At 53.5% G+C, this 25,820-nt stretch overlaps 1 non-coding gene across 1 annotated transcript; it reads left to right on the top strand.

The window, feature by feature from the left end:
* The first annotated feature begins 18,850 nt into the window (after positions 1–18,850).
* On the top strand, positions 18,851–18,964 carry LOC119505825. Its single transcript, XR_005210861.1, has one exon. It is a non-coding gene; the product is annotated as a U5 spliceosomal RNA (small nuclear RNA).
* Positions 18,965–25,820: the final 6,856 nt, after the last annotated feature.

Here is a 25,820-nt window from a genome sequence, read left to right as displayed (position 1 = left end):
ATCAGGGCAGGCCTCCATAACCCAGCTGGGCTAATCAGAGCCCTTACTCAGGGATTTGGAAAAGAGACTAAGGAATTCCAGGCTCAGTCTGTGAATCTGGGCGCTGTTGGGAACACCTTCTGCTAGGTGGGCTGAGGAGTCTGTCTGCAGCGGAAGAACGGGGCAGACAACAGACAGAAGCAGAGGCGAGCAGAAGAGCAAGAGAGAGCAGAGTGTGGGAGAGACCCCACAACCTTCCAGATCCTCGTCTCAGGCCATGGCCCTGCCCTTGGGTTTCACAAGACTCCCCTGCAGCATTTTATTAAATTCCCTTTTTTCATGTTTAATCTGGCTTGAGTGGGTTTCTGTTATAACCAAAATAGTCCTCACTAAGATAATGAGCATGTATTACCTTAATAATAGGAAGGAACAGAATGAGAATCATGACCAGTCACCAACTGGGTTGGGCAACCTCATGCTGTGCTGCTCCTGGGCCTCTCTGCTTAGAAATCCATTCCTGGTTCTCCGTGTCGCAGGCCAGCCTGCAGCTGAGTATCTCGGGTGCCAGTGACGGCCAAGGGAGGCACTGGGAAGACGAGAGGACAGGAGGAAGGAGAGGCCAGCGTGTTTTTCCTGCCTCACTCTGCTCTGGACAGCATCTCTGACAGAGGCTGTGTCCCCTCTAGGGCCCCAGCTTCCCCCAGATGGGCCTGCCCTGGTCCCAGCTTCCCTACAAAACCCCCCTCCGCCCTTTGACCCCTCCTCCCCCAGCCCAGGGGTGAAAGCAGCTTCCTGTTGCCATACTCTGTGGGTCACTGCCCTATCCAGTGTGTGCAGTTAATTCCCTCTGTTCAGACAGTGTTGTCCTGGTGGAACGCTGACTACCACATAGTCATCATCTCATTTCATCTCTGAATCTCCCCTCTGAGGGAGATATTGTATTTCCACTCTGCAGATGAGGAAACTGACGCTCAGAGAAGCTAAATAACCTGCCCCCAAATCCACAGCTTGTCACACACCTCAGAAGCCAAGCTGTGTAAGCACTACCTGTTTACAGTACCACTTTGTATAATCACTTGTATAGTTAGAAAGAAAAGTTATTTTAAAAAAGAGCACGTAGTATGGATGAGTGGAGGAACGGGGATAAAAACTAAAGGACAAACGGGGTGGGATGGGGGGATGATTTGGGTGTTTTTTTTCACTTTTATTTTTTATTCTTGTTCTGGTTCTTTCTGATGTAAGGAAAATGTTCAGAGATAGATTGTGGTGATGAACGCATAACTATGTTATCATACTGTGGACCGTGGATTGTATACCATGGATGATTGTATGGTGTGTGAATGTATTTCAATAAAACTGAATTTAATAATAAAAAAAAAAAAAAGAGCACATAAACTTTCTGACCTCCGGGCCCTTCCAGCTGGGTGAGTACAGGGACAGAGCAGGAGGTGCTGGGTGGCCCGGGCAGGCCTGGAAAGTTCCTCCGGCAGGTACAGCCTCTCGCAGCCCCAGGGCAGCTCAGGGCCTCGCCCTGAATCCCAGCACCTCTCCTCGCAGGCTGTGCGAGCCGGGGCACCAGGCCTCACATACTGAGAGAACTCACGTCTAGAAGATGAGCTCCGGGACGACGTCCCTGGTGCCCAGCAGAGGCCGGCACAGATTGGGCCTCAGGGAACGATTGTTGAGTGAATTCACAATGGTCCAGGAGCGCACACACCGCGCGGTGCCCTCGCACCCAACCTTCCCACTGGGTCCCCTTGCTCCGGGGCCCACGGCTGCTTGTGCAGGGACGGGAGGGAGGGGAGAAGTGGATGCCAACCTCAGTCCCTGTGAGATCCACGGCTGGTTTCATCTGGTCCATTCATTTACTCATGATGTTTTGTGATTCAAAAATATGTTTGTCGAGGGATATGACTCCCGGGGATGAATCTGGACTCGGCATTGCGGGATTGAGAACATCTTGACCAAAAGGGGGATGTGAAATGAAACGAAATAAAGCTTCAGTGGCTGAGAGATTCCAAATGGAGTCGAGAGGTCATCCTGGAGGTTATTCTTATGCACTATACAGATAACACTTTTTAGGTTTTAATGTATTGGAATAGCTAGAAGTAAATACCTGAAACTACCAAACTCTTGACTCTTGCCCGGGTTCCTTCGATTAATGCAGGTAACGCCTCGGGGCAGAGGCCCGGGGCACCGGGCAGGAAGCGCTCCCCGCTGTAGCTAAGATGCAGATTTTATCATAGTTTCAGTTAATCATCAGCCACATCGGGCGAGTCCCTTGGGGCCATGCACTAAGCGCCAGGGTCCAGGGGCTCCTAGAGGTCCCCGAGGCCAGGCGCTGGGTTGGAGAGGGGAACGCTGCCGCCGTTAACCCGGAGGGATGGCAATTGGCGGCCTCCGCCAAGCCGGCGGCCTGGAGCCCGGAAGAAAACACGGATTTATGGCCTGCAGATGGGAGCGCTCGCCGGGCTGCTGACGCGGAAACTTTGCAGCATTTACCGCGCGGCCCCTGGCGCTGGTTGCGGGTGAGGAGGTGCCTGACCTTCCACCCCTGGCGCCCCGCAGCTCCTCTTTGTGGATCCGAAACAGACTCCCCCTTCTGGGCATTAGAGAATTGGCTGGAGCCTGAGTTTTGGCATCAGAAGGACCCGGATGCAAGGCTGTGTGATTCTGAGCACGTTGCTTAACCTCTCTGAGCTTCAGTTGCCTTAGGCGTAGCATGGAGATAAAGATAATACTTTTATTATTTAGTTAGGCAGTGAGAGAGAAGGCAGCTGGGAGCAGATGAGCCAACCCCTGTCCTTGGGGATCTGACATTGTGGGGGAGGAGGGGACAGCTGTTATAACAATGGTAATAATGGCCATGTTTACTGGGCCCTCCCCACCGGCAAGGCGAGGGGCTAAGTGCTGGACATGGGTGATTGTTCCATCCTCACCAGGCACCTCTGGGGTGGGCACTGTTATTGCCCCATGTCAATGTGACGTCAAAGCTCACACACTGTGAGTGGCTGAGCAGAGATTCTAACCTTGGCTGGGCTGACTCAGAGCATGGGTACATGGCCCCTTGGTGACACAGCCTCCAGCTGCCTCAATGTCCTCAATTATACTCTGTTATGGGATTGACTGAGGATTCATGGGGTTAATGTTGTGAAATGGCCAGCATGGTACAGACTCACAGCCAGTGTTCACTCCTTGAGGGTTGCAGTCCAAGCTGGGGTTGCTCTTTGAAAGTTCTGAATCTACAACGTTTAGGTTTGGGGCACAGGCCTCTCTCACACCTCCACTGGCGGGGGCCCCCTTATTCTGCTTCAGTCCCTCTCAGGGCTGGTGGGAAAGGCAACTTCTTGCTGTTTTTGGCTTGATTATTCTAGAGCTGCAGTGCTCAGTTATCCGGATAAGTCGTGCAGAGCACAACCCTAGGGGCACCACTCATATCATAGACATGGTAGATCTTCCAAAGTCAGGACAATTTTCTGAAAGATAGGAGTAAAGTGGAAGTAAGAGTGCCTTTTCCTAATTCTCACAGAGATATCAGGTGAACCAGAATGATTTCTATTTGAGGGGAGAATGGCAACTCTGCCTAGTGAACTCCTATTCATCCTTCAAAGCTCAGCTCTAATGGTGTCTCCCAGAGAAGACTTTGTCAATCCCCTGTGTTAGAGTCATTGCCCACTTCCCTGCCAAAGTTTGGCTAACCCTAAGTAGCCTGTCAATTTATGTGCCAGGTCTGGCTCCTTAAACCAGGCTGTGAGTTCCTAAGGGCAGCACTGGCCAGGTTGGATTAGGACCCCACCCACCTCCCAGACTCTGCCTCGGCCCAAGGAGAAAGTTCACAGGCATCCTGAAAGCCCCAGCCTGGGCATGAGCCAGGAGGCCATATGGAATTTCATAAGGGCCTAAGAAGTAGCCAAACCCCCATCTTTCCCATTTTCCAGATGTAAACACATGGCTTAGAGGGGGGAAGGACTTGCCCAAGTCTACACAGTGAGTTCAGGACCCGGGCCTCCTGCCTCCCCACTGGGGCTGCTTGCACCTGAGTCCCACTGGTGGGGGAGCAGCTGAGGGATGCAGGGAAGGCTGGCAATGGTGACAAGGACGTGGAGATACCCAGGCCATGGCTCTCCTGCCCCAGGACCCTGTCAGTGGTTTCCTGCTAATTATTTCCCAGGCCAGTTCCTGACAATGAGCCAGGATGTCTGATTCCTTGGAGATTGATTCTCTGGCATTACTGAGGAGGGGGGCTCTCTAGAGTACTTGGCTAGGGGCCAGGGTAAAGACCCCACCTTGTGACTGTCCTGACCCAAAGTAATCCCCCACCCCCTGCCTGCCAGAGCCCCCCTATCTCCAGCTCCCCGCCTCATCCCATCCATTTCATCCTTCTGAGATTTATTCCCGGGCCGCAGAGCCGGGAAATAATTTGCTGACAAAGCCCCGTCCCCGGCAGGTGCTTTAATTGGTTTTGTGGGAGCAAGTCTAGGAGCATCTATTTAGAAGGAAATAGAAATTATGGTGGTGCTGCCTGTCCTTTCTCTGTAATGGAGCCTGCCAAGTAAGTGTCTGAGTGTGTGGGGGAAAGAGGGGAAGGGGCCTGGTTGTAGTGACCTCTGTTCTTCCTCTTGGTGATGGTGGTGGGGGGGGGGGTGTAAGGGGCCTGGGGTGTTGGGGCAGTGGAAGGAGGCACTGAAGGACCCTCTGCCTCACCCCCACCCCCACCCCCCACAACCTCCATGACACCAGCCCTGGCTCAGCCCCACGATCAGGAGGGCAGGGCGGCTTCTCACTCTCACAGAGCTGAGGGTGAGAGAAGATATTGGGACTGGGGGCACTAGGGGCAAGGACAGAGCTGGGGGGATTAGAGGTCATTGTCTTGGTCTCCATCCTTCCTCAAGGAGACCCTGTCCAGTGGGTGGGCACCTTCTAAAACACAAATCAGATTTGTCACTCCTTCCATGGCTCCCTATTGCCCTCAGAATGAAGCCATGTTCCTTAGCTTGACATTCAAGGTCCCTCATGGTCTAATAATTGATCTCCCCAGCCATGTCACCCTTCACTCGTGATCCCAGACTACTCCCTCCCCATAGCAGCTAGTCTTCGCTGGTGGGTTCCTGTGTGCCCCACTCTGTGCTAATCCCGTAATTGTCCCCCCCAACGGAGGGGAGCATCGTTTCCCTCATTTTACAGATGAGGAAATAGAGGCTCAGAACAGTTCATTCACTTGCTGGAGGTCACAGAGCAGGGTTAGGACTGGAACCTAGGACTGTCTGGTGCCTGAGCCCATATTCTTCAACTACTAAGCTTATAGCCAGAATTAGCCAAGCTCCCTCAGGTCTCAAAGCCCTGTGCCTTTTCCTGAAATACCTGTCCCTTCATTTTCCACCGGCAAACTCATCATCTTTCAAAGCCTACTTGATGTCACTTCCTTGGGGAAGCCTTTCCTGACACCCCCCAACCCAGTCTCTCCTCGGCTCCTAACCAAGTCCTCCATCTCAGCTGTCATCTTTGGGTTTGTTGTTGTCTGTGTCAGTGTCTGTTCCTCCCGGCCCCTCCCTGCCCCACCCCCGATAGGGAGCTCCTCCAGGCAGAAACAGAGTCTGAGCCTCCCTTTGCCTCCCTGCCACGGTGGGGTTTGTCCACAGTGGGGTTTGTCCACAGTGGGGTTTGTCCTCAGTTTGTTGGCTGAACTGCTGTTGACCCTACAGTGGAGACTGCAGTCCAGCCCTGGAAGCTCAGATAGGTCGAAGACCCTGGGATCCTGGACCCCTGTCCTGCCTGGGGTCTTGAGCAGCCTGGGCCAGGACTGCCCTGTGTGACCTTGAAAAAGGCCCATGCCTCTGTGGACTCAGTTTTCCCATCTGTAAAAGAGAAGTGTCAGCCAGGGGGTGTCTGACACACGGGGGCTCTGCGGTCCAGCCTGGGGCTGGAAACTCACACCGTGCAACCCATGCAATGGATCCCGTGTGACATCGGTGTGAGTCCACGCCAGGATGGGTCACAGCACATGGCCAGTGCTGATGCCCTGCCAACCTGGTTTCCAGAGGCCCCCGCAAAGAACTCGGGTGACTCTCAAGTCAGGACTTAGATCTCAGATCTGAGACTCACCTGCTGCATGTGACCTCAGGTGAGCCCCTGACCTGGCTGAGCCTCCTCATCTGTACAATGGAATAATAATACGGCATCACAGGGCTGATTTGATGTGAGGATTACTGGAGAGAAGCCCAGAGCCTGGTTCCATTTGCTGCCCGCATCAGGTGCCACATCCCTGCTGGGCACAGTGGGGACTGGGGATGCCTGAGGAATCCCACTCTAGAGGGAACCAGACTAACCCGCAGAGACCAGATCTGAGCAAAGCCCCCCACCCCCACCCCCACCCCCGCGGCACAGGTCTGGTGGGGAGTGGGGCTAGGTCTCTGGGGGTCTCTTCCTGGTGTGATCTAAGAATCCAGCACAGGGCTAAACAGGTGGGTGCAGTCCCTGAGGACAGAAGGGTGAGATGTAGGTGGGAGGCTCAGAGCCGGGCTGGGGTGGAGGAGGTGGGCACAGCTTCCTGGGTGAGGCTGTGGTGCAGGGGAGGAGACCAGCACGGGCAAAGGTGACAGGTTCAGGTGCTCCAACTCCAGGTGTCCCAGAGACAAGGTCGAGTCCTGGTTTCCCCACTTCCTCGTTTTGGGTTCGAGCCTTAGTGTCTCCCTCTGTAAAATGTCGCAACAGTTCCTGTGGTGGGGCAGTTCAGAAGAGGGACCTCAAGTGAGGCCGGGGCTATCTGGCCTCAGGCCGCCTCTCTGTTCCGCCTGGACGTCTTGGACACCCCTTTCTCCGGGGCTGAGTTCGAGGAGCCGCGGCCGGACCCCGGAGGGGCTGTCTGCCGCAGGCCGGGGCCGCGATTTGTCCGGGCAGGGGGAGGCCCCCGGGAGAGGAAGAGACAGAGGGGCCCCCTTCACCGCAGAGCCCGCTCGGCGCCCCCGAGCCGGGAATCCTGGCGGCGGACCGTAGGTGGCGCCACGAGGCTGCAGTTCGGCCTCCCGGGCGGCTCCCGCTACCCCTGCCCGGGGGCGGCTCGGAGCGGGGACCCCCAGGACACGGGCGCCCCTGTCGGGTGTGTCTCGGCAGTTCTCCGTCCCGCGTGTCCGTCATCGCCCCAGCGCCGCGGCTGTCGGTCGGTCGGCCCGCGGAGATCCCCGTGCGGTTTTGGGGCCCCGGGGTGGCGCTCCGGCGGGCCGAGGCCCAGGTCCAGATGGGCGCGCGGGCACCCGCAGGCAGGCCCAGGGGCATCTCCGCCCCGGCCCCCACACCCCGCAGCCGCCAGCGCCGCCCGGTAGGGGCCTCGGCGACGAAGAAACCGGGGCCGCGGCACCCTCGGGTCTTCCGGGGCAGCGCGCGGGAGGGACCGTGCGGGCGTGTGCCCGGGGCTCCGCGCGGCGGTGGGCGCGAGTCTGCGCGTCTGTGTGTAGTGAAAGCGGAGCCACCGCGTCGTGAGCGTGGCCCCGGGTGGAACGGAGCCGTGTTCCGGGGCTTGTGGGTCCCTGTGTGGTGGGCATGGGTGTGTGTGTGTGTGTGTAGGTGCCGTGCGCGTGGGCCGGGCGACTTTGCGTGGAGGGCGAGGCTGCAGGGCACGTGCGTCGCTGCCGGGCTGGGGACTCTTCTTTGTTCCGGCTCCGCCTCCCCTGCAGGCCCGGGTGAGGGTGAGGAGGGGATGGCCCTGGCCCGGAGCGGCAAACATAGGGGGGCGATGAGTGTAGACAGAGACAAGGGTGCGTGTGTCTCTTCCTCCCCCCGCCCCCTTCCTCCTTCAACGTCCCATCTCTGGGTTCCCTGAGATCCTTTTCCAAAGGGTAAGACTTGAATGAGAGAGATGGTCACAATCCCTATTTGAAGGAAATTGGGGCCTCGTGTGTGTGTGTGTGTGTGTGTGTGTGTGTGTGTGTGTCTGTGTGTGTGTGTGTGTCTGTGTGTGTGTCTGTGTGTGTGTGCGCGCGCGCGCGCGGGTGCGTGTGTTGGGTGGGGTTGGGGTGGGGGACCTTGGTCCGGCATCCTCCTAAATCCCCACTGGGACCGAGAACGCCTTTTCATGCTCTCCCCATGTGGGATGAGGAATCGCCTCCAAGTCACCCAGATAGAAAGCAGTGCGTGATCCCCCCGGGCGTCCCTGGCTCCGGGCCCAAGTGTGTAAGCCTCAATACTTATGAGCTGTTTTTACGGGGATGCTCTGGCGCTGAACTTCTGGGGGTAGGGGTTGGCTCGCCTCAGACCTCAGGAGGGAGAGCTTGCAGGTGGTGAGCTGTCTGTGTCTGGAAGTTTGCAAGGCAAGGGCTTGTAGGTCCTTCCTGCTTAAGGGCTGTCTGAATCCACCTGTTTCCAGAGTAGCTGCCCAAAGCTAGGCTCTGCCCTGGGAGGGGAAAGGAGGCTGGGGAGGGAGTTTAGAGATGAGAGGCCCCGCCCAGCTAGGTAGGTCTGGTCCAGCAGAGCAGGCAGGAATGTCCCCAGTGGCTAACACCGAAGGGAGGGGTGTGATCAGAGGAGGAGGTGCGGAGGGGGGCACCCCGGCAGCAGCCAGAGCTTGGAGGGCTTCAGTGCCAGAAAAAAGAAATGTGGGCTTTCTCCCACAGAGGCCAGGAGCATTTGCACCCCACCTATCCCCATACACAAGGTGTCAGAGCAAGGGAGGAGCTTGCTGCGTGATCTGAGAGGGTTGCTTAACCTCTCTGAGCTGTTAGTAAAATAGACTGTGTGGTAATTTTATTTTGGTGTCACCAGGTGTTTTCCACCTTCCTTTCTGGTAGCAAAACTAGCACCCACTACCAAGGACGGGGAGAAGGGGTGTGACCCAGGCCTAGCCAATCAGAGGCTGGGGCTACTCCCAGCTGAGTATACCTTCTTCTTATCCTTCCTTTGTTCTTGAGCCATAATTCCTTTTTGACTTGAGTAGGTTTGCATTTGCTTCCGTGTCCTGCAATTGAGAAAGTCTTGAGCAATTCAGAAATAATTTCTCATGAGGCAGATTCCATGACACCACCATGTGTGCAGAACAAAACGGTGCTGGGCACGTGCTGCAGGTCGTTGGGGACAGTGAGGCCGGGAGTCAGACCTCCATGTGCCCCATCTCTGCAGCTCCTCCTTGGGTGACCGTGGGCAAGCCAGCGCCCCTCTCAGAGCCTTAGTTGCCTCATCTGTAAAATGGAGCACTTAGTTCCTCTCTCAGGGTTGCTGTGAGGACTGAGTCATGGGGATGGCAGGGTGGACTGGAGGGGCAGGAGTGGTTGTGCCTGGAGCAGGGAGTGAGACAAGGGTGACTGATGGGCAGGGTCCAGAGGAGAGGAGGTGAGAGGAGGAGAAGGCTCCCCCTTCCTAACTGAGGAGGGTGGGGTAGGCCTGGGGTCTGGACCAGTGTGCCACAGGGAGCTTCAGGGAGGAGGGCCGTGGAGGTGATCATGGCTGGAAGTCCCCATTCCTGCCTTTGCCACAGGTCGAGGGTGGGGAGGTTGCAGTTTCCTTGGAGGGCCCAGAGCCCCTTGCCTCCAGGCAGAGGATGAGGAACCAGGAGAATCCAGAAGGAGGGAGAGGGAGTAGGCACAGAATAACTGGAGGGAGGAGGTAAGTTGTGGGGGGCGGGGGTGCTGCCACAGCTACATCGGAGCATCAGTGACTCTGCTGGGCACATTTGTGAGGCCTCCTGTCCATCCTTCCCCTCCTCACGCCTTCTCTATCTCTCTGGCCACCTGCTGCCTGCCCCTCCCCTCCCCCACCCACTCATCACAGGACAACCAGGTGGCTTTTAAACCCAACATAACCATAATCCTCCCCAGCTTAAAACCTAAACAACACAACTCCCTCTTGCCCACTGGACTGAGTCCTAAGTCCCAAACACATCTCCAGGGCCTTGACAGTCCCTCCAGCTTCCCCTCCTGCTGCTCCCCGCTGGCTGTGCAGGACCCCTCCCTGTGTGCAGACCCTCTGGGCTCTCCCGGGCCTCCCCAGGCTTTGTAGTTTGAATCAGGACTCTCCTCTCTCCTAGCTGTGGAATCATGTGCAAATCACAACCCCTCTGAGCCTCAGTTTCCTAATCTGCAGGGCAGGGGTGATAATATGAGAACCCACCTCACAGAGGAGCTGTGGGGCATGCACTGGGCACATCCAGAAAGAGCAGGACCAGGGTGGGCCAGGAGTTCCCCGTCTTCGGTGCCTGCCTAAGGGAGCCCCATGTAGCCTTTGAACCCAGCTCTCCCAGAAGCCGTTGCTGATCTCCAACCCCACAAAGGCTCATCCCCCCTCCACCCTACCCCCCATTCCTCACAGCCTTGTTCCCATAGGTGTGGAGGGACTGAAATCTCTAGATGGGCCCATCCTCACCCACTGGGGGTGCCTGTGTCTTCAGCTACCTTCTCCCAGACGGGGGGAGGCTTGGGAGGGGGCACATGGCCACAGGGGCAGAGAGCCCTGAGAGGTACCTGGAGAAAAAAGAGATACTGGGGTTTGACAACATTTTCAAATAATTGCAGCTATCAAGAAGGATTCAGCATCCTGTCCCAGACAAAGGGAGAAGACCATTTAAGTCCTGAGTGAGGCAAAATGTGGCTTAAGCAAACTAGTGTAGGCAAGGAGGCGAGCACAGTGCCAGTGGGAGAGAGGTGATGCGATTAAAGGGTCATCATTAATTGAGTTCTCCCCAAACGCTCGTTTTTTTGTTGTTTTTGTTCTCTAGGTCGATGAAAAATGTGCTCCTTTCTCATCATGGGAGAACAAAGGGAATGATGATTTCTATTTACTGCGTACCCGATTTCGTGTCTCCTGTCTGTGATCCATTGCTGACCACTGTAAAATGTTCCTGCCCCTGAGGAGGTATGGGGGGCGTGATAAGAGGGGACACAGGGCCCCCGGCCCCTGGCCCTGAGCCCTGCCCATCAGAGCACTCGGTACAGTGCGACTGTTTCTGGCCTGCCTCACCCCAGCCCCCATTAGATTTGAGCTCCTCGGGGTGGCCTAATCTGGTTCTCCCCTGGCCCCTGCCCCCAGCAGGGTCAGGCACAGAGCACCAGTGTCAGGGAGGATTTGAGGGACGATGAAGGGCTGGAGGATCAGCACTCTTCTTCATTCAACAACAATCATTTATTGAGCACTTACTGTTCGCCAGGCTCCATGCTAAGCATCGGGAGCTGCCTCCACCACGTTCCCCATCTACCAAGGGACAGACATTACATGTTGTTTGATTTCAAGGAGGATAGAAGCTACTAGATCCTAGTTTCCACTAGGGGTTCCGGGAGCTGAGACTGCCAGGATGTGTGGATAAGGGGCCCAAAGGGACAGAGTCTAGACAGAGGGGCCACCCGGGTGCAGGTCCTGCATCTGGAACGACATGTTTTTTGAGGACAGGAAAGCAAGAACAGACCGTTTTGAAGTCTGCCAGTCCCCCATAGCATGGGCCAATAATGGGAGCCTGGATCTGGTCCAGGGGAGGCAGCATGGGGAGTGGCAAGGAGATCAACACTGATCTTCCCATGTACTGGCACTATGTCGGGCAACTGGGCCTCTCTGAGCCTCAGTCTCTTCATCTGTAAAATGAGAATAATGATAATCCACACCTTCTTGTAGGTTTGTTGAGAAGATTAAAATTAGATAACATGTGTGAAGTACTTGGCACAGCATACAGTAAGTGCTCAATACATTTTAACTATTATTATCACAGATCTTGGAAGCACCTATAAATGTCTTATCTCCAGATCTCTGTAAATACTCTTTCCTCCCTGAAGAATATCCTCAATGTCCTCATCCTCTTGGTGAACTCTTCCTCATTCTTGAAAGCCCAAGGGGTGGGGGTGGGGGTGGGTCTTCTCTTGGAAGTTCTTCTGAGCCCATCCCAGCACCCGCAGACTTGATTCCTCTCTCCTGTGTGCCACCTGGTGTGACCCCCCTCCCCACCCACCACACACACAGCATGCTCACCAATGACTGTCTCCCCTTTCCCAGGCTGACCTCCAAGGGTGCTGGGTCTGACCTTTCTCTGTGTCTCTAGGGCCCAGTCAGAGGCCCCAGGATCCCTCAGGCCTGCTTTCTGGCTTCTCACTCCAAGTTCCAGAAATCTTTCCTCTCAGACGAGCAGGGCCTGGGCTGGGGCTCAGCAGCAAGGGGCCTGGGTAGGCCAAGCAGAGGGGTATGGAATACTGCAATACTGCATAGCTGTGTGTGTGTGTGTGTGTGTGTGTGTGTGTGTCTGTGTGTCTGTGTGTCTGTGTGCCAGATCCAAGCCAGCCTGAACTGGGAGGGGAACAGAGAGGGGCCAACTGAGCCAAAGTACCTGTGGAGGCAGATGGAGGTTGAAGCCACGTGGGAGAGGCAGAGGCCATCTTTGCATGGGGCACCCTTGACCACAAATACAAGTAACAAGGGAACAAGTAATGTAGGGACCCCTACAGGGGCCAAAGCCCCAGAAGGTGCCTGGTCTGGGCCCAAGGACATGGGCAGTCCACCTAGGCCCGCTGATCCCTCTGTCCTGGGCGTGGGTCAGTTCCAGGCCTTTCTCCTTGACTTGAATGGGAGACCCAGTCAGCAAGGCGTTGGGTTTTGGTTGGAGAGGAGGAATTTTATGGCCTCAATGAGGGGAAGTAGCAGACAGGCAGGGGGTAGATGGCTTTCCCGGAATCCCAGGTCATGCTTTAATAATTTGTTTCAGAATTAATGTCCATTCATGCTGTCTTCCCTGTTCCAGCTCATTGGAAGATTAAATAAAAACCCATGTCCCCCCACCCCCGCCCCCCAAATGCAGGGAGACCAGCCCCATTCTTTCCGGCTGGGCTGGCTGCCTGAAGCCAGCCCAGGAAATAAATCTCCTGGAGAAAACCACTCTGCTCACATGATTTCAGTCCAACAGGGCATAGTGGCCCCCATCACTTCTTGTTTTATTTAGCTGATAATCTTTTATTGTATCAGGAGACCCCCGTAGAAGCACCATGTCTTTACAGGGCTGGGGCCGTTCAGGCCAGGCCTCCAGAGCGAGGCCCACACTCCCCTCCTCTCCCCAGTCTCTTCCTTGCTGCAGGTGTGGTGCCAGGTACCCAGAAAAGTGGGCAGGCCAGGGCCTCTGTGGGGTGGGGTCAGCAGCCCTTGGCCTTCTGGGTGCCAGGCCTCAGATACCCCACACAGAGAAACCCATCAGCCAGTGAGGTTGTGGGCAGATGTCCAACTGAGAAAAGATTCACTTATTCATTTCAACAAATAGTTATGAGAACATTCTCTGTACCAGGCTCTGGGAATTAGGGATGATCAGACAGACAGACAGACAGGTGCACAGACAGGTTCCTGTTCTCCTAGACCTACAGCCTCTCAATGTTGCTGCATTTGTCTTTTTTTATGTAATCTTATTGAAATATATTCACATACTATACAATCATCCAGAGTGTACAACAGTTGTTCACAGTTTCATCATATAGTTGTACATTCAACACTGCAACCAATTCTTGAACATTTTCATCACTCCAAAAAATAAAAATGAAAATAAGAAGAAAAAGAAAAGTAAAAGAGAACACTCAAAGCATCCCATCTCCCTCCCCCTCCATTTACTTTTTTTTAATTGAAATACATTCACATACCATACAATCATCCAAAGTGTAAAACAGTGGTTCACAGTATCATCATATAGTTGTGCATTAATCATCACAGTCAATTTTTGAACATTATCATTACTCCAAAAAATAAAAATAAGAATAAAAGTAAAAGTAAAAAAAGTAAAAAGAACACTCTAGATGTCCCATATCCCCCACCTCCATATTATTCATTTACTTTTTTTCCCCATTTTTTCTACTCATTTGTCCACACACTGGGTAAAGGGAGTGTGAGCCACAAAGTTTTCACAATCACATGGTCATACCATATAAGCTATGTAGTTATATGGTCACCTTCAAGAATTGAGGAAACTGGATTGCAAATCAAAAATTTCAGATATTTCCTTCTAACTCTTCTAATAAACTAAAAACTAAAAAGGTATATGTATATAACGCATAAGATTTACCTCCAGAATGACCTCTCCCTCCATTTGAAACCTCTCAGCCATTGAAACTTTATTTGGTTCAATTTTCCTCCCCGTTTTCGTTCAAAAGGCTTTCTCAATTGCACGATGCAGGGTCCAGACTCACACCCGGGGGTCACCTTCCACATTGCCAGGGAGACTTATACCCCTGGGAGTCATGTCCCACGTACCGGGGAGGGTGGTGAGTTCACATGCAGGGTTGGCTTAGAGAGAGAGGCCACAGCTGAGCAGCAAAAGAGGTGCTCTGGGGGCAACTCCTGGCACCTTTGTCTTACTGTATCACCTGATTGACGTTTCCTGCTCTTGTACCATTTTCTCTGAGTCAGGCATATATATATTTTTTTTCATTTGGTTTTATTTCATTTGGATTTTCAAGGACAGGAACCAAGATATTCATTAATAATATTTAGAAATATTTGAAGCTGATAAAATATTTTAAAAGCAAATAAAAATCTTCACATAAAAAGAGGTATATGATTGGATCATGATAATAATGAAAATCCATCAGTCTCGAAGTCAGGAGGACAGCATTAGAGTACTGGATTACTGCTTCATCCAGTATTTAGAAGTTTTTTTTTCCTGTTCTTTTCTGTGTGCCAATTAACACTAGTATCAGTTAAACTTGTTGTGTATTAATAAATGTTCCCACACAGAATAAATTCTTTGAGTTTATAAATCATATCTATTATTGCTTTCATTGTTCAACCAGGGCAAGTAGAGTGCTTTCGATTCTCACCAGAGTTTAATAAATATTATGTAAATAAAGACTTGGTTCTGATCTTTTCAATGCATTTCTGGTTTGTTTTTTTTGGTGGGCTGTGGATTTTAAAAAACTTATTTTGAAATAAGTACAGACTTACAGGAAGTTGCAAGAATATCCTGGAGAGTCCCAGGTACCCTCCACCAAGCTTCCCCCGAGGTGATAATCTAGTATGATTAGGATATAATATCAAAACCGGGAAACTGACATTGGTATAATATTGTTAGGTAGCCTACAGCCTCATTCAAATTTCAGCAGGTTTTACATGCTCTCGTTTGTGTGTGTGTTTCTATGCAATTTTAACCTATGCATAGATTCATATGACTCAGATATATTTAACAATTGTTTTAGTTTTTCTCAGTTGAGGTCTAGCTTTCTTAGTGAAGGGTGAATGAATCTTAAATGTACAGCTCAATGCATTTTTACATTTGTGACCCAGATCAAGATGTAGACCATTTCAGGCCCTCAGGCTTACCTGGGAGTAAGACCCCCACCCGAGGGAGGGACCACCCTGATGTCTAGCACCACGGAGTAGTTTTGCCTGTTCTTGAACTTCAGGTAACGGTGTGTTTTCCTCTGAGTTGGGCTGCTTTTGCTGAGCGTGAGGTTTGGAAGGTTCTCAGAGCTCCTTTGGTTAGAAGTATAATGTGGTTATCTCACTGCTGGCACTAACCATGGGTTAGCTGAATGAGTGATTCCACTCACTCAACAAATGTTTAGGGCCCTGCTTTGGACAGTGTTCTGGGCCCTGGGGACACCGGGGTGAACAGACAGACTCAGTCCTTGCCTTGCCCTAACTGAGCTCACAGTCCAGTGGCCCAAACACAGAGGAGCACAAGAGTGTTCCGGGCTGTGACGGGTGGGTGGCAGTGGTGTGCGGCCGGCCTGTCCCCTGGCTGGGGCTGAAGGGAGGAGCAGACGGTGCGGCCGTGCAAAGCCTTGGGGATTGGATGGTAGGCACAGGGGGAGCGGACTGGGAAATGGTTTGTGGGGTGGGCAAGGCTTGGTGAGGTTGGCGAGAAAGCCCTATGGGCAGTTTTGAGGAGCTGGGACTTTACCCTGAGGGCACTGGGAAGCCTGGAAAGGGCTTCCAGCATTTGAGAGCAATCCTCCTAGAAAACGTGGCCTAGTGAACAAATGGCTCTGTGCTTGACCAGGATGAGCTCTGAGTCCTGGAGCCAATAGGGAAGCAAACTCCTCTGGGCACAATGTCTGTAGATCAGAAATCCAATAATGATCATTTCCAGACATCTGGTAGAGGAAAGGTCTCAAAACAAAATGTGGCTTCCTAATGACAGAGCAGAGGACAGGAGCCCCACGGGGGAGGGGGGTGAGCAGGACAGCCTCTGGCAGATACAACCAGCACAGCTCAGGGCACAGATGGCTCTGTGCCACCCAGCCCGAGGGAAGCTGAGGGCTGGAAATCCACATATTTCTACGGTAGAGATTGGGGGGTGGGGGTGGGGGTCACCTTAGTGGTCCAGGCTTGAGTTTTGTTTCTTTGCCATTGATCGCTTAATTGTTTATAGGCTTAAAGTCAGTTCCTCAGGAAAGAATCTTGTTATCATTTTACATAGAAGGAAGCAGAGACTCAGAGAGGTAAAGTAACTTGCCCAAGGTCACACAGCTCATGAGTTACAGAGCTGGACTCAGACTTACAAGTGGACCTGGATGTGTCCAGTCAACAATTCCAGATCCGGAGCAACCGGCAGGAGAAGGAAGGGGAGGGAGGGGACCCCCTTCCCTTCACTCCTCCCTCCTGAAGTGGGGAAAAGCAGGACAGTTGCCAACCCCATTGTGCAGAGCAGTGGGGTGGGGATGGGGGAATACCAGAAAGTTCCTGGTGCCCCATTTGCCAGGTGTGAACATGGTGCTGGGGCATGCTTGTGAAATGGTGTCTGGTCTGGGCATCTTGCATCCCTGCAAGCCATGTCTCCTACGACCTTAACTCCCAACCCTGAGGCTCCTTTTGGTCCTGCTTTCTGTCAGCGGCTTCAACAGCACCCTTGGCACATGGGATCACCAGGCCACCTGGCTCTCCAGTGCTGAGCAGATGGTGCGAGGAGGCCATCTCGGGCCTCTGCCTGTTTACACAGCAGCTGGGGGGAGGCGCTCGGCTCCCCTACTCCTGGCTCCCACAAACCTCTCTGGGATGCTGCTGTTGTTTCTAACCCTCTCCCCCAGTCTGGGAGCAAAGACTTTCTCAAAGACCCATCATCTCTCCTCACCCTTCCCACCCCTAGGACATGGGGACGCCTCTGGAACCTGGCTCCAGGGCCTGTCTCAGCTCCTGCTAGGACAGCCTTTCCCTAAGCAGTGGGTGCAGAAGGCCTCAACCAGGGCAGATCCCCCCCAGGATCATCTGGTAATGGGGTAGGGGGACATTTTTGGTTGTGGAAATGGGGAGGGGCTGAGGGGGTTGGAGAGTGGATAGGTTTTAGAACCACCGACACAGGCTCAAAGGCTAAATGTCCTTCAAGGCCTGGGGCAACTACACATAAGAGAACTGGCTCAACCCAAATTCCAATAGCACCCTTGTTTGAGACACACTGAGCCCTCTGAACGGGACAGGGTTGAAGTGTGGTAGGCAACACTAGAGGGACAAAGGCCTTGGTTCATTTATCAAATCTCATCCTGCCTCAGGCATCTTACAGACAAGGAGACCATCGCCCAGCTCAGGGAAGGGCAGTACTGACGTCACAGAGCTGTGAAGGAGCTGAGAAGGGATTTGAACTCAGGTCTGTCTCCCTCCAGAGCCTCCATCTGTGACCTGCTCACCCCGAAAACTTTCAGGGAATGAGTGGGCCCTGTTGGGGGCAGGTGGGCCCAGGCCCTTCCCACAGGAGGCTCCTGCCACAGCCAGGAAGTGAACAAAAATCACCCCTTTGACTTGCAGTCAGATCCCTGCTATGCTGCGTGTCTTCCTGCAAAGTGGATTCGTTATGGCTGAACAAGTGCATGCGACTAGGCGGGAAATAAATCTTCCACTCTGGATTCTAAGAGGGTTAAAGGCATAAATGGGGGAGGAGGAAGAGCCTTGGTTTTGGAGCCTGGGGACCTGCTTATAAATCTGGGGCTGCCTCTGATTTGCTGTGTGACCTGGCCTGGCTGCTGTGCCTCTCTGTGCCTCATGTCTCCTCTGCAGACCTCGGCTAATCAAGCCTGCTTCGCAGGGCTGTGGAGGGCTCCTTCTGCATTGCCACATGCAATGAAGGGGTCAGGAGACAACACAGTTGACATCTGGCAATGCCGTAATTTCAGACGTTCCATTATGGGCCTGCTCTGAGCCAAGCACTACAGCAGGTGCTAAGGAACCAACAACAGACAGCCAAGGTCCTGGTTCTTGTGGGGCTTAGAGCAGGACCCCTTGGCAGTTGGGGTTTTACAGACTCTGGGGCTTTCTGGTGGCGGCGTGGGTAAACACCTCCCCTCCCCATCGTATTAATCTGCATTTGGGGCAGTGAGTGGGCAAGTCCCCAGATAAATACAAGATACCCAATTAAATTTGAATTTCAGATAAAGAACAATTTTTAATATAAGTATATCTCAAATATTGCATGAGACATACTAACAAATTATTCATTGTTTATCTGAAATTCAAAGTTAACTGGGAGTTCTATATTTTAATTAGCTGAATCTGGCAACCCTGCCTGAGGCCTGAGGCGTGGCTCCAACCCCCACAGAGGCTCAGGGACACAAAGACGAGCCCTCAGCTCTCAGAAGGGGTGAGAGCTGGGAGGCTGCTTCCCAGGCCTGAGTGACTCTCCCCAAACGGTTCCCATCTCCCGGACAAACATATTTATTGGGCTTGATGGCAAACAGATTATGCTTGTCCCAGGAAGGGCAGCTCGAAAGAGAAAACCTTGAAGTCCGGGAAATAATGATGAGGGGAGTTAAATTAAAGTGCATAAAACCCTCCTGAGAGATAACGTCAGGGTGAGTTACAGGCCTGATAAGGGACTGGGGGATCTCAGGGGGGGCTCAGAAAGGTCGCCCAGCAGCACACAGACGACCAGGAATCATAAATACAGGGCAAAATGCCCAGCTGGGGTCACAGGGGTGAAAATATTGGGGTCATTCCAAAAACAATTATCCTGCTTGGTTTGCTCTTCAGGTCTTGTAAATCTTTCACCTTTTATAAAAGATTTCTGGGGAAAGAAGCACTTTGGAAGCTTTAACTGATTTTTTGTGGCTGCTTCTTGGTGGTTCTGCTAAAAGAAAACAAAAAAGACAAAGGGGAAAAGTAATTACCTGGCATTCCCAGGGGCACAGGGATGGGCTGACAGGTCTCTTCTTATTCCTTGGCGATTTCGGGCTGCCCTGCATTTTGACTTGCGTCACTTTGAGTCTGGACACAGTTTAATGTTTTATTTGTTCTGCTTTGAATCCAGCCACAGTGGGGGCTCTTGCTACCCAGTGGACCTTGCTCCTGGGGGCAGAGGTGGCAGCTATCTTGACCCGTGTGGTGGCCATTGCGACCGTCAGGGCAGCCAACTTGTCTAACGTGGTGGACGCCCTGACTGATGAGGTGGCCATCTTGACTGATGTGGCAGCCATCTTGACTGACACGTACCGAGGCTCACAGACTCTCCAGAGCTCCAGAAGCTGGAGAATGGACACAGGCTGTCCCTGTGCTTACTGCTCTAGCTGCGTCACCTGCTTTTCTATCATCTGACCAAGGCATCTTCATTTGAGCCCTGTGTCTCCATGGCCTCGGCTGATGGACAGCACCAGAAGAAGATAATCATTCATTCCATCAATGTTTGTTATATGCTGACTGTTGTCAGGAGGAATTATCAGCCTCACAGATGAGGAGACTGAGCCTCAGGGAGGTGAAGTGACTGGCCTAGTGTCACACAGATAGGGGGTGTGACAGAGCTGGGGTTTCAACCCAGATCTGCACAACTCCGGGATCTGTGTTCTTCCCAGGGTCCCATGCCTCTCAGTGAAGAACAACAAAGAGTGAAGGGTGTGGGTCTGCAGTCAGATGAAACCTGGGTTGAGATTTCTGCCCTGCTGTGTGGCCTTGGGCAAGTCACTGAGGCTCTGAACCTGGCTCTCTGCATCTGTGAAGCAGGTTACAGACCTGCCCTGGGGTGTGGCATGGGGTCAGTGAGCTCACGCACCCAGGGCCCAGGACTGGAGTCTCAAAGAGGTGAGTCTCTAGAGGTGGAAGCTGTTGTTTATACAAGAAGAGTTTCTTCCAATCATTTTTTATTGGCTCCCACCAGGATATACAGGATACAATTATTCAATTTGAATTAACCTTTGCTAAGTGGGATTCAGACCTGAGTTAGGTTCAAGCCAGACTGAGGTGTGGGAGAAGGTTAGGAGGGGCATTGGGAGTGGTGGTTGTGGGCTGCTTGGCCAGGCGGTGCCTGCCCCAAACTAAACTCAGAGTGTTCACAGAGGAGTGCTTATTCATTCATCCATCCGTTCATCCATTCAATCATCCTTCAACAGAAATTATTTTGTGCCAGGCCTGCTCTGGGTACTGGGGATATGGCAAGAGGGCAGCAAAACAGACTTAAGTCCTCTCTCCCAGAGCTCATATCTGAGGGTGGGAGACAGATTGGAGCCAGGGGGGCTGGAGAGGCCATTGCTGTGTGGTCTGGGAGAGAGATGATGAAGTGGCCCTGATGATCCCCACGGATTAACCCCTGAGGGTTTGCCTGACATTCAGAGAGGTAAAGTGATTTGTCCAAGATCGCTCAGCGAATCAGCGCCAGAGTTGCTCTGCCTGACCCCAGAGACCGTGCTCTCTCAGCCAGTGGCTGACAGTTTCCCTTGGATTGCCTAAAACAGCATCTCCCACCCTGAATTCTGAGGAACCCAGCTCTAGAAAGTGCACACATGCCTTGGAAAAAAGAAAAAACATTTCTTGGGAATTGATACATATGCCACCCCCCCCCCCTTGGAGCAGCAGCACACGGAAGCCCACCAAAGGCTCTGAGAATCCTGCAGGAGAGAAATCTGCTTAGCTATGTTCAACACAGCATTTCCCCCAAACCCCGTAGTCATGGAACTCTTTTGCGGACTGGGATACCTTTTAACATTCATTCACCAAATATTTGTTGAGCGTGTACTATATGCCAGGCACCGAGACGAGTAAAGCAGGCAAGGCCCCTGCCCTGGGGGAGTGCATAATCTGTGAACCCTACTTTAGGTCCTGGTTTACATAGGTGACTTCCCCTGGGGCCTCACCCTAAGAAAGAGCCCCTAAGCAGGAAAGAGGGTGCAGGAAACTGAAGATCACTCATCTCCACTACCCCTGACTTCCTGTGGGCAGATACTTCTCTGCACTGAGTCTCAGACTCCTCAGCCAAGTCAGGGCTGACCTTGCTTGTCCCCACCTGCAGCTAGTCTGGGCACCTGAGCCACCCTCTGGGAGTTAATTAGTGCTGGGTCGAGTGATGGCAACCAGGGGTGGTGAGTGTAGACTTGGGAGCTGCCCAGAGCTCATATCCTGGGCAGGAAACAGACTGAAGCCAGGGTGGCAGGGTGGGAGGCAGAGAGGTCTTTGGGTCTAGGGCCACAGGCATCGTCACCACCCAGTAGAGGTGACAGACAACCAGACCTCAGAGAAGGAGAACGTGGCCTCGGTCCTTGAGTGCCCAGCTTGGCTCCCAGCCCCCTTGGCTGCATGTCAAATCCTGTACGGAGGGGCTGTGGCTTATTATGGCAATTCCTGGCCTGCACTGGCCTCTGTGGTTTCTATTCCTTGCAGTCAGAACACCTTGAGTAAGACAATAACTTCAGTGAGTCAAAGCCATCCAGATCTGGTGGCTCCTGATGTTCTGGAGCCCAGAAACTCCAGTCAGCAGTGGCAAGAGTACTGAGAGGTCATGCCAGCTCAGGCAGGCTTCCTGGAGGAGGCAAGCTGGAGTCAGGTCTTGCCAGCAGAAGCAGCCCCATCTTGGAAATCTGCGGGGAGACTGTGAACCGTTTTAGTGAGGGGCAAGGGCTCAGGGGTCAGAGAGGCCCAGTTAGCTCTGCCCCAGCTGAGCAACCGTGGGAAATGATACAACTTCTCAGAGCCTCCACATCCTTATCCGTAGAATGGGGTGATAAATTGAACCTCTGGGGTTTCCTTAAGGTGGGCTCAGAGCAAGATTCCACCACTGGGAGTGCCGGCATGGGAATGGAGCCAAGAGAGCTGTTCACATTCATTTTCTCTTCTGAAGAACTAGAGACTCTTGAAAATATTCCTTGACCTGAAAAAGCTCGGACTAGATGCTCCTCTGGGTCCGTTACGGACATGATTCTGCAAATCGGATGTGACAGGGCAGTGTGTGCCAAGGCTGTGGCCAGCTGCTCAGCTACGGAGAAGGGGCCGCTGAGACACCTGGCTGGCCTCCTCCAGCGAGCAGCGGCCGTCGGCCTGGCTGTGCCCAGGGCACGGCATGTGAGGCTGGACGTCCCCATGCCCGGGTCGGGGAGGGAGAGTTAATGGCTCATCATGGATAGACACACACGTGGGCCGTTATTTCTGGGACAGCTGCAGTTGAAGCTTCTGCCTCGGCCGTGCGGGTGGCGGGGAGGTGCTCCTGGAGATGGAAGCTTCCAGATTGGGGTCAGAACCAAGTCCAGGCGCCACCAATGTCCGTTTCTCGCTGGACAAAGCTCCTTCACCCTTTAGGCCTTGTCCTTGCGGAATGATGATAACAGCCCCTGCTTCTGGGGGATTCTGCGGGGGGGGGGTGTATTGGGTACAGTGATTGGCACGCAGTATTCTTTCCTCCTGTGCGCGGCCCTCTCCTTCCATGTGGGAACAACGGACCTGCTGTGAGACGCTGGCCGCCCCGCCAAACGGGTGGCCAATCACAGTTGGCCACGCCCGGGCGCAGGGATTGGCCCAGCGGTGGACACGTGACCCTGCAGGGCCAACCAGAGACCTTGCCTGGTATTGTGGAAATGGAGTTTGGGAGGCTCTAAACCCGGAACTCTCTGGGTCCTGCCCCATGGCCGCCTTGCCTCAGGGAGGATGCCCATCCCGGGGCTGGGGGGGCGGGGAGTGGGGGAGGATGCGGCCCAGAAATGGGAGCGAGCGAGCGAGCAGGGGGGCTGCTGAGATCCCTGCTCGCGGGTGACGCTCATGTTGACCAAAGGGCGGTTTCTGGTGTCTGCCGCTCTGTGACAGCCTGGGACATCTGGGTCCTGTCGCCGAGGGCCCCTCACGCCATCCTGGGCAGGGATACAGCCAGGCTCCTCCCACCAAATCCTCCCTGGAACCTTTTCCAACCTGGGAGAAACCAACGATCCAGGGAATAGCTGGGTGTGGGGGGGGTTGCTCTTTCCGTGGTAGTGGGTGATGTTTTGGGTAAAGGTGAAGACGGCCAAAGCCGGCTCTAGGTGCAGGATGACTCCCCGCTCTGCGGAACTGCAGACCCGGCCCCACAGCGAGGTCGCCTGAGCCCAGGCGGAGGCGGAGGCGCAGCTCTCTTGATCACTGGGGATCACTAGGGATCATGAGGATGGCCTTGCCCTCACCCTCCTTTCTGCGGGCCATTCCCTCTGGGGGTTCTTTGCCCGGAATCTGTCCCACCGGGGCCTCTACCAGGGCGATGTTCTCCGATTGGCTCCATCTGAGCCAGGGCAGGACCCTTTACCCAAGAAGTGGTGTCCGCCCTTGGCCTGCAGACGGATCTGTGGAGGGAGAGCTGTGGCTGCCAATGTTCAGCAGGAGCCTCCAGGCTCAGCAGCTGCCGGTTTCAACATCTGGTCTCCTGTGTTCAAGGGAACCAGTCATCGGCCTGGGGACTGTGAGTTCCTCGAGGTACAGTTCTGTTCCTTCAGGGTCTGCATGGGACATGGCACAGGGGAGGTTTTAGTGGATGCTTGTTGAATGAATCCTGAAGGCTGACATTCTTCCAGTGCCGGGAACAGGTTCACCTGGGGTCTTAGGACCCGAGTCATCTGCCTGTCAGGCAGGTGGCCACAGAGACAGTGGCCGGTGGGGCCTGGGAGGCCCCGTGGTTCCTGTGGCGTGGGGACTCTTCTGTTCCCTGAACGATCATGGACTACTGATATCTCAAAACATTGGCCCAGATTGAAGGGGTCTAGCTCACATGGTCTCTGAGTTAGAATTAGGGTTAGGGAACCATGTCTGAGGACACTCCATGGCTCTCTGGCTGCCAGTTCCAGCTCTGGCCCTTTTTCTGAAATGGCCCCTGGCTAGCCTAGCCACCTTCTGGCATCTCACAAACTTGGGGCCTGGGCTGGCTCAGTGGACCCCTCTCTCAGTAAGGCCTGCTAATTCAGGGCAGCTTTTGCTCTCAAGCACATTTTTACCTCCTTAGAGCTCAGTTTCCTCATCATCGGAGCCAATAATCCACTCTGAGCTTGGTTCCTTTCTAGGGCAAGGACATAGGTACAGAAAGGTCACCTGCTGGCAAGTGGCAGAGCTGGGATTTGAACCCAGGGAGTCTGACTCCAGACTAGGTTCTTGGCCTCCTAGGCCGTCCTGCCTCTGCCCAACCTCTGGCCGTGTGGTAAATTTTACAGAATCCCAGTGAGGTCATCATTCATAGCCACATTTTTTGGTAAGGAAACTGAGACTTCTGACACATTCCCAGAAATCCAGGGTCAGATTCAGATACTCCCCAGCCCGGGAGAGTAACCCCCAAGAAGAGGTGGGCACCGACGTTTGGGATAACCTAATTTCTAGAACTTTCTGTCCCAAATTACAGCCTCCCCCAGCCCTTTCTCCAACACACATCAGCTAACCTCTTAAAATAGTCAAGGGCTTGAAGAATGCTAAAAATTTAATGTATGTTAAAAGGGTATTAAATTCTAAAGTAAAATTTACATGGAAATATGACATTAAAATATTTTTAGCTTTCAGGAAGCTGGGGGCTGGAATGCTATAATATAGACAAATTTTATCATTTTAAAAAGAATTAGCCTCACAGAATTTCTTATGTATTCATACAGCGTTAATGCATAAAGATGTGAACTTGGCTGGGGGCTGCTCAGTGGAAGCAGGAGGGTGGGAAGAGAGAGCCAGCTGGTGGTGGTTGGGGGTCCTTAGGGGGAGGGCCTGGGGCTGTCCAGGGGCCGGGGGCTGCCCTCTGAGGCCAGTGTGTTCTCAGTGAGCCCATGACTTGCATCTTTGTCTCAATGGCTACCTGTCACTGACCCCCTTCTGTGGGCCAGGCCTCTGTATTAGCTTATTCACTCCTCATGCCACTCCCTGAAGAAGGCGGGACTTTGTCCCTGTTGCTCAGGTAAGGAAACAGCTCAGAGAGGTTGAGTTATGGGTCCAGGGTCCCCCAGCATGGAGGCAGGTTTTCATTCCTTCTGCACATTCTCTGCCCAGTCACCAGCCTTTGGGGCTGTTTGAACAGTCACCCACCTGGCCATCCCTCACTGGCTCACTGTGGCTGGAGCAGGGCTTCCCTGGGTCCCAGCCCCAACCCTGTCCCCGCAACACAGATCCTGGCTCTCATCTCTCCTGGGCCCTCAAGCCGGCCTTCCCTGCAGGCCCAGGCGCCTCTGTTTCTGCTGCAGCACAGGGGCATAGAATAGGACCTGGCCTGGAGGTGGTGCTCAGGCAGCGCTTGCGGGATGATGAGGTGAGTTTATGTAGGTTACTGCTTGCTGCCATCACCCACATGCCAGACCCTGGGTTGGGCATTGGGCACCCCAACATGAGTCAGACCTGGTCCCTGTCCACCAACAGGGGGCTTTAGCACCAGGAAGTCTGTCCTCCAGTCCTCACTTTGCCCCTTACTGTGTGTCTCTAGGCAAGTGACTGAACCTCTCTGAGTCTCAGTTTCCTCACCTGTAAAAGGGGGTAGTGATAGTGTGTGCCTCATGGGCTGTGGTGAGGATTCAATGAGATGGTGAATGTAAATCCCTTAGCACAGATCTCAAGGAATAACTGCTCCTTGTTGTGTCAACAAATCATGTTAGCGAAGCATGACACCCTGAGCCGGCCCCACAGTAAGTGCTCAAGAAATGGTAGCTCAAAGGGGCTCACAGACAGTGGGGGGACAGGCTTGTTACCCCCTATAGTAGCAGGGTCAGAGCCACCACACTCAGTGGATGGGCCATGGCCTCTGT

Source organism: Choloepus didactylus, chromosome 10 (genome assembly GCF_015220235.1).
Source record: "Choloepus didactylus isolate mChoDid1 chromosome 10, mChoDid1.pri, whole genome shotgun sequence".
Taxonomy (NCBI): Eukaryota; Metazoa; Chordata; class Mammalia; order Pilosa; family Megalonychidae; genus Choloepus; species Choloepus didactylus.
The sequence above is the reverse complement of the archived record's forward strand: the minus strand, read 5'-3'. Positions and strand labels throughout refer to the sequence as shown.